Below are 10035 nucleotides of genomic sequence, written 5' to 3' on the forward strand. Positions count from 1 at the left end.
AACAATTTATACTCCTCATTATATTTCTAAGTAGTGACACAATGTATATTTTTTCATTCAGTAAACTGACACGTACTTTCAACTTGCAGCTGAAACACTTTGTTTCTGCCACAGATTGCCACAAAAGCCACAATATTCCAATCTAATATATACAAATAGATGTGGAGTATATTGAATTTCTCATACTGTCATCAGCCCTGTTGACCAAAAGCTATTTGTTTCACAAAGCCCTTCCTGGGTAGATGGGCCAATGTTGATGTTCACGGATTTTGCTGTTCTAAATTAAATGAACCAACCAACAAGCCTTTATTGAGTGCTCTAAGTCATCTCTGTAAGGTAGTTCACGCACTACATATTAAATTCCAGTTCACAAATCCAATTCCTCTTTTTTTGCCCTAAGTTTTATTTGCTTTCTTTTGAAAGCCTGTATTGAGTCTTTTCATCATTTTTAGCAGCCAGATATCCAATGGGGAAAACAAATTATTTCACTGAAACTTTATGTCATCATAATTCCAGTACAAGTAACAATAATAATAACACTAATAAAACCTAAACTTTTCATAATAATTCATAGTATGTACATACAATTCAATTATACCTGATGACTACTACATAGAATAGAAATTACCTTTCTGTTACACTGATAAGGAACTAGTTTAAAGAAGTAAAGAAACTCATTTGAAGTCATTTAGTTGTTGACCAGTAAGGAGAAAATCTGAACTCTTGTCTCATAAAAAGGCTCACTGACCTTTCCACATTGTAAGGAATGTTTTCCAAAGATGAAGAGTCTGTTCCAAAATTAGACATGATATAGCAAATGTAATTCCTGCTAAATGCTGCTAAATATCAGGTAGCCTAAAAATTTAGTTCCTTTTTCAGCCCATATAAAAATATTTTATTCACAAATTCTAATTATTTAAAAAGATAACTCAAAGAATCAGAACAGCACAAAGAAGAAATCAGTAATAAGTTGAAGCCACATCACAGTTAAGGTGTTTGAAAACTTTGAACATATTTTCAAATTGCTGCCCTCCTCAATTTCCCCTTCATTTTCCTTCTCATGGTCTACACGCACACACTCACATGCACATGCACACACACACACACACGAAAGTGTTGGGATCATATTCCTATATATCTTTATTGCCAAGTGCCCTGCACCAGCCATATCAGAGATTCAGGACCATACCTCACACATGCTGGGAAGTATTATTCCACTCCAACATCCCCATTACATGGCCAACCTGCTGCCTCCACACTCACTAAGTAGTATTGTGAACTGGATCATGGCTCTTCAGGGCAATGCTATCCTTGCCAGGTGACTGCTACTTCCTTCCCACCCTGAACTTTTCAGAAGGGAACACTAATATCCTATCACCCTGCTTATCCCAAGTAAAGTATATACCGTCTTCCATATCTCATGTCAGTATAACAAAAACCAGGCTATGCCTTTTATGAGACTTTGTTGTAAAGCTGGAGATAATAGAAAAAAGTGAAAAACAGAATAGTTTGATAGCAGTGCCCAAATAAAGACCCATCTTTAGGGTCCCTGAGGAGGTGAGTTTTCAGCTTTGCTCCCAGCCAGCCTTTACAGGGAAGCTTATCTCCTACCACTAGAAGCTTAGGGGCTTCTTCATGTATCACCCCGATCCTAGGTTTCAGATAGAGAAGAATTCTTTACTCCACTATAATGGCAACCCAATCAATCCTCATTTCATACACCAAATTAACCTCTTTTCAGTTTGATCAAGAGGGAGAATGACATATTTTCTAGGTGCAAACACTTACTCAACTGCAAAGATATGATCCAATCTTATGACCTCAACATAGGTAAGATGACATCTATTAATGGAAAACTTTATTAGGTATTGAACGTGAGAATATGATTGCATCTACTGATTGACCTAGGGCTCATTAGACTTTTAAGCAACCAATCCCAAACCTGTTTGAAGCCAGCTTCCTGACATCAGTACCAACCAGAGAACTATACTCATGACTTGCCTTATTTGGTGAACTTCCTATTTTTTGCCCTGTGTCTCACCTTTTAAATTTCTGCTCAGGGAGATGTGCTGAACTCACACATGAGTGACATAGCTCTCCTTTTATAGGCAAACAACAAATTCAGTTACAGAGCTACTTTGATTTTTTTTAATCATTTATCACCTAAGTTCAATTCCCAGAGTTCCCATTATTCAGTCTTAAGTAAAACCTTGTAGAAGAACAAAAAAATTCAGCAGAGCTCACTTCTGGCTTGCTTCACCAGTCTTCTCAGCTGAGTTCCTTCTAGTGCTTTTGTACTTGGGATTAAAAATTACACACACACACACACAGAGAGAGAGAGAGAGAGAGAGAGAGAGAGAGAGAGAGAGATGATCCTCAACTTACAATGGGGTTACACTCCCAATAAATCCATTGTAAGTTGAAAATATTATAAATCAAAAATGCATTTAAGACAACCTGATGAACATCATAGCTTAGAAGCCTGCCTTAAACGTGCCCAGAACACTCACATTAGCTTCCAATTGAGCAAAGTTATCTAACACAAAGCCTATTTTATAACAAAGTGTTAAATAGTTCATGTAATTTATTGAATACTGTACTAAAAGAGAAAAATGGAATGGTTGTATGGCCACTTGAGGTGAATTTTCTACAGAATACATATCACTTTTGTACAATCATAAAGTCAAAATATCATAAGTTGAAGCATCATATGTCAGGGACCATCTATATACACGTACATACACACACAGACACATGGCTAAATATATGTTATATGTTAAATATAAAAATATGTTCTTTACTTAAATGGAATCATACTAAAATACTGATTTTTTCGCTCAATAATATGAATATCTTTCCATAACAATAGCTATAGATCTCCACTATCCTTTCTAAAGTCTAAATAATTCTCTATTGCATTTATCTGCCATAATATCTTTAACCAGTTCTGACTGATGAACATCAAGGCTGTATATATCAGGCTGCCTTTGGCCAGAAGTGACAAAACCAAATTCCAATTAATTTATGCACAAAGGAGAATTTGTTAGGCAATATAATTGAAAATTTTGTTGATAGATCAGGAGTGACTGGATCCTCAGACTAAACTGTCAACAAGGATTGATTTCTACCCATCTCTCACTTCTACTCATCTCTCACTTCTACTCATCTCCACTTCTCATTTTCTGAATTTATTATCTCTCTATGTTGCTGGACAAGCAGTGCCAATATATTGAATCTTAGGAAGATTATGATTGGCTTACATTGGGTTATATGCTGGCCTATAAAGTAATCACTGTGGTCAGAATAGATTACTTTGACTGATTATTGTGAGTCTTCTCACGGATGTGGGAGAAAAGGCTGGAGAGCGATGATAGACAGTCTTTCTAGAATCTTATGGCATGAGAGAAGGGATTTCCTCAAGGTAAGATCAGAGTGTATTTATCAGAGGAAGATAAAATAAATATACCAAAAGCTGTTGAGGAAATCAGTAGAAAACTATAGCTAAATCTCTTCAAATACTGATATGAGAATGTTAAATAAAATATCTTCAAAAAATCCACCAGCATGTGAAGAAATAAGACACTTTAACCAGTTTCATTCAGTTAAAAAATTGAAGTTTTTTAAATGTTTGGTATTAACAATTATAACTACCATGTTGACACATCGAAGAAGAAAAAGACTTATCATTAGGACCAGAAAGAAGAAGAATGAGAAAAGGGTACTGGCCTCCCACCTACTTAAGTTAGTTCCCTTTTGAAAAACTTTCCTGGGAACCTAACCCAGTAATTACTGCTTACCTCTCATTGAGGCTCCTTCATCCTCAAGGGATGCTGAAAAATACAGTTTATTTAAAAGTCTGGGCACACTGATGCTCCCAACAATAAAGGGATCTGTTACTGAGAAAGACAGGAAAAATGGGCAAGGAGAAGTGGCTGCTAAACTCTAAATAGACTTAATTTATTTGTATGTGCTCGACCTATCAGAGACAGAGAGATGTATGATACATTCTACCACTATTATTCTATTTCTTGCAAAACTTTAAAAAAAATACTTCTTGATGTTGTGTTAACTGTGATATAGTGGCTTCTAATTCTTTTTTTTTTTTTTTTTTTTTAGACGGAGTCTCACTCTGTTGCCAGGCTGGAGTGCAGTGGAGTGATCTCACTTCACTGCAATCTCTGCCTCCCGGGTTCAAGCGATTCTCCTGCCTCAGCCTCCTGAGTAGCTGGGACTACAGGTGCCTGCCACCACGCCTGGCTAACTTTTGTATTTTTAGTAGAGACGGGGTTTCACCATGTTGGCCAGAATGGTCTTGATCTTTTTTTTTTTTTTTTTTTTTTGAGACGGAGTCTCGCTCTGTCACCCAGCCTGGAGTGCACTGGCACGATCTCGGCTCACTGCAAGCTCTGCCTCCCGGGTTCATGCCATTCTCCTGCCTCAGCCTCCCGAGTAGCTGGGACTACAGGTGCCCGCCACCACGCTCGGCTAATTTTTTTTTTTTTTTTTGTATTTTTAGTAGAGACGGGGTTTCACCATGTTAGCCAGGATGGTCTCGATCTCCTGACCTCGTGATCCACCCACCTCGGCCTCCCAAAGTGCTGGGATTATAGGCGTGAGCCACCGCGCCCTGCCCGGCTTCTGATATTTATATCTTTGCTGTGTATTTCACACTTTATTGTTTTAAAGTGATCCTTTTGTCTTAGTCAATGATTTTAAATTTCTAATTAAGCCCTTGTTTGATTTTAATTTGCATTTGCTTAATATATTTCCCATATTCTTTTATTTGTAATCATTCTGATTCCTTTTGTGTAAATTTTCTCTTATATTCCACATATATTTGTATTCATTATACCTTTTTCTTGTACACAGCATACTTCTTGTTTTTAAATACTCAGTTTTATCTTTTAATAAATAAATTTATTATTTTAAATTTAATAATAAAGTTAATATATTGGATTATGAATAATCTTTCATGATGTTTATTTTTAAGTGCTTCCTTGACATTTCTTTATTTTTTTAATGTTTATTTCAATAGCTTTTTGGGTACAAGTGTTTTTCTGCTACATGGATGAATTATATAGTGGTGAATTCTGAGATTTTAGTGCACCCGTCACCCAAGTAGTGTACATGGTACCCAATATATGGTTTTTTTATCCCTAGTCCCCCTTTCCGAGCCTCCAGTGTCCATTACATTACTCTGTATGCCTTTGTGGACTCATAGCTTAGCTCCCACTTACAAGTGAAACATACGGTTTTTGGTTTTCCACTCCTGTATTACTTCACTTAGAAGAATGGCCTCCAGCTTCATCCAGGTTGCTGCAAAAAAACATCATTTAGTTTCTTTTTATGGCTGAGTAGTATTTCATGGTGTATATATACCACATTTTCTCTATCTACTCATTAGTTGATGGGCACTGAGCATCTTTGCAATATGGAAATTGTCCTGCTATAAACATACATGTGCAAGTGTCTTTTTCATATAATGACTCCTTTTCCTTTGGGTAGATACCCAGGAGTGGAATAGCTGGATTGAATGGTAGATCTACTTTTTAATTCTTTAAGGGATCTCCATACTCCAATCTTTCCATAGAGATTGCATTAATTTATATTCCCACTGGCAGTATATAAGCATTCCCTTTTCCCCACATCTATGCCAACATCTATTGTTTTTTGACTTTTCATTAGTGGTTATTCTTGCAGGAGTAAGGTGGTATCTCACTGTGGTTTTAATTATTTAAATGCTCAACACAATGAGCAATTGAACAAACGTTCATTGTGTTGAGCATTTTTTCATGTGTTTGTTAACCATTTGTATATCTTCTTTTGAGAAATGTTTATTCATGTTCTTTGCCCCCTTTTTGATGAGATTATTTGTTTTTGTTTTTGTTTTTTCCTTGCTGATTTGTTTAAGTTCCTTGTAGATTCTGGAAACTACAGTACAGTCCTTTGCTGGATGCATAGTTTGCAAATATTTTCTCCCATTCTGTGGGTTATCTGTTTACTTTTATTATTCTTTTGCTGTGCAGAAGCTTTTTAGTTTAATTAGGTTCCATTCATTTGTTTTTTGTTTCTGTTGCATTTGCTTTTGGGGTCTTAGTCATAAAGCCTTTGCCTAGGTCGATGTCTAGAAGAGTTTTTCCAACATTGTCTTCTAGACATTTTATGGTTTCAGGTCTTATATTTAAGTCTTTGATCCATCCTGAGTTGATTTTTTTATTAGGTTGGTGCAAAAGTAATTGTGGTTTTTGCCATTTGAAAGTAATACATAGTGAGAGATATGAATCCAGTTTCATTCTTCTACATGTGGCTTGTCAGTTTTCCCAGCACCATTTATTAAATAGGATGTCCATTCCCCAGTGTATGTTTTTATATGTTTTGTCAAAGATCAGTTGGCTGTACATATTTGACTTTATTTCTGGGTTCTCTATTCCTTTCCATTTTCACAGTATTGATTCTACCCATCCATGAGCACTGGATGTGTTTACGTTTGTTTGTGTCATTTATGATTTCTTCCAGTAGTGTTTTGTGTTTTCCTTGTAGAGGTCTTTCAACTCCTTTGTTAGGTATATTCCTAAGTATTTTAATATTTTTGCAGCTATTGTTATGTTGATATTTTGATGAGAATTGCATTGAATCTGTAGATTGCTTTGGGCAGTATGGTCATTTTCACAATATTGATTCTTCCAACCAAGGAGCATGGGATGTGTTTCCATTTGTTTGTGTCATCTATTATTTCTTTCAGCAGTGTTTTATAGCTCCGCTTGTAGAGATCTTTTACCTCCTTGGCTAAGTATATTCCTAGGTATTTCTTTTTTTTTTTTTTTTTTTTGCAGCTGTTGTAAAGGGTATTGAGTTCTTGGTTTTATTCTCAGCTTGGTCGTTGCTGATGTATATAGCAGTGCTGCTGATTTGTGTACATTGACTTTGTAACCTGAGACTTTATTGAATTTGTTTATCAAATCTAGGAGTCTTTTGGAGGAGTCTTTAGGATTTTCAAGATATATGATCATATCATCTGCAAACAGAGATAATTTGCCTTCCTCTTTTCCAATTTGGACACCCTTTATTTCTTTCTCTTGCCTAACTGATCTGGCTAGGACTTCCTTGACATTTTCTTTTTTTTCCTTTTTTATATCATCATTGTTGTCTTTGTCATCTCCCAGCTTCATTCTGGTAAATTTATAGTTATGTATTTTACTTTAAATTATAATTTTGATAAACACATTTTATCTCTTTAAAATATATGTATTAATTTCAAAAATCTAAAATGGCACAATATCTACTAACAACTTCATGGGAGATGAGAGAAAATTCCTACTCCCCTCACTTCTCAGTTTTATTTTGTTTTGATTTTTGTCTGCTTTTGTGATTTTTGACCCAATTACTTATAGTAAAACTGTTTGTTTATATCATTGTGTCAGGTAAGATTAGATTCACCTGCCAGCTAGAGACGCTCACATAATGGCTCAAACAAACAATGCTTGTCATTTTTGTTAAAGCCCACTTGCACCTCAGCCCTGCCCTAGTCGGATCCTCAAAACTTCCATCCATCACCTCCAGTAACCCTGTGTGAGCTTCACATGAGGAAAAGTTGTTAGCTCCCAAGACTTCTCTCAACTTTGACTAGCTTTATTGTTCCTGATCATTATTTTCCAGAGACTTGGTAAAAAGGTGTCCATATATTTCTATAGGAATTTTAATGTTTTATTGATTACTTTCTTTAGTCTTTTCCACCTTCACTCTTCAAAGGTAAAGTACATCCAAATTGCATGTTCCAAGAACACCTTCAGTAGTTCAGTCTATAATCTAAAGAGAAAAAACAAGGCAATCAATTTTCAACAGCATCTTTTCTCATTCTCTGCCAGAGCCAGAGGCACATTACCATGAAAACTGTGTTGTCTTTATGAAAACAAAATGTGTGTTCCATCAGTGGACACAAGGGAGAATCTAATTAGCTTGCACTAGAAAACAACTATGTTTAATCTTCTTAGATAAAATTATATGAAGTAAACAATCAGTTCAGATTTACTCAGCAGGCTCCTTGTGAAGTTTTAATCTCATAAGAAGTTTGTTCTTGCTTATCTTTATTCAGAAAGTTTCCCACTGTAGACAGGATTGACTTGGGAGATGAAATCCTATGCCTCGAAAAGGAACGATATTAAAAAATATTTCACGACTCTTCAGGCATGAGAACTGACTAATCAGGATGAATGCCTACTGTAAATAATGTGTCCAGCCACGTGGGTGTGCAGCAGCTGAAAACAAGTTCTGCCTATGAGAAGCCTTGTCTCATAGGACAAGACACATCCAGGGGCCTCTCTACCTCCTTTTGATTTTATTGAAATCTTGTGTTTCTCCTTCCAGTTGGTACTCTACTATCAGTTTCAAAACCCTTAAGCATATTTAAAGAAAATGACCTAGAATTTGTGGAGAAGAAATTAAAAGGGGTGAAATTACAGGCAATATTTTCAGGCAAGTATCTGAATTCAATAATTATCTATAAATATATAATTACTCTAAAGGTTTACCCAAAGGCCAATGCCTAGAGCCTGGAGAACTGACTGAAAATTCAAGGAATAGAAGTTCTGGGCAGAGGTCCACAGTGAAGGTTAACTATTGGAGGATTGGCTAAGAACTTAAGAACTCAAGAACTCAAGTTCATAAAAATAACTGGTTTCCTCCATAATTAAAAAAACTTTAATTGCATAGTGTCAAAAAAGAAGAAAACTTCTAAAATTTGAAAACAAATGAACCTAATTCGATATCAAATTGGTAATATAACCAGAGAAAATAATTATTTCAAGTCTTTAAAACACAGTCCTTTGACTTTGCATCCTTAGAGCGTACATTATAAGGAAAAAAAGAAATGCAAAGAAATCTTAAACATCATTCAGCAATTTTATGCTTAGTGGTAATACTGCATTGTTATCTTGAAACTATTTTTGTATATTAAAGTAAATGTATTATATAGCCCAAGATTATTCAGTATAAAATAACTAAAGGTGTAAAACTAAATAAGTAGAAATTCTGCAATGTTAAATTTAAACTGGAAAAATCGATATACTCATTGTGTGTGTGTGTGTGTGTGTGTGTGTTTGTGTGTGTGTCTTCTAAGGCTATCTTCTGATAACATCTGGAAATAATGACACATCAAAAGCTATGATCCCTAAATGCTATAAACTATTGAAGAGAAGCAGGGCTATTTAGAGAAACTGCTATTTTTAAGCATAGGATATGGGAAATGCAAGGTGAACTTCAGACAGCCTGTTGAGCCAGAAAGCAAGGAAGCACTCAAATATTAATGGGATTTAGTCAGGAGAGCATGGAAGCTAGCTTGAAGGGGCTCCCATTGACCAAATTTGGGGCCATTTAAGAATCCAAAAGAAATAATGAGGCTGTATATTTTTGAAGAATTCAAATTAATTTTCATATTATTCCAACTAAAATTAGTTGGAAAGTTCATACACCTTCGCTGCAATACATGAAAACGGTATGTCTTCCAAAAAATGGCTATCACTGATTGAAATACATTAACTATATTAAAATCCATGTGTCTGTAAGAAGGAAACAAGAAAACACTCTTTTGCCATCTTTGCAGAAGATTATTACACCTATTACTTACCCTGGAATTTGTATTGAAGAAACAGAAACATTTATCTTGGTTTGCTATTGGAATCATATTTGAGTAACCAAATTAACATAGCTAATGAGAAAGCTCTTTCTCAAACTAGAATGACAGCTGACAAGTGTAGAATAAATGATTAAATTAGAAAGCCATCAATTGGTAGCCTCTCATGTAGCCCTTCATTCAGACAAGGATTATCCACAGATGTTAAAACCACTAGGTAAACTGGTGATGGGGAATTGAATAATCACATGTTATTAGAGAATCACCTCAGATATTACAAACTGTTTGCCAGAAGGGCAATGTAACTTAACAAGGGAGGGATCCAGTTGTTACCAACTTAGCCCAGTGATCAGTTATCATTTTTTAATAAGAATGGGACAATCAGAACTTATGAGGTGATGTCATAG

The sequence above is a fragment of the Pan troglodytes genome, chromosome X, assembly GCF_028858775.2.
Source record: "Pan troglodytes isolate AG18354 chromosome X, NHGRI_mPanTro3-v2.0_pri, whole genome shotgun sequence".
NCBI lineage: Eukaryota > Metazoa > Chordata > Mammalia > Primates > Hominidae > Pan > Pan troglodytes.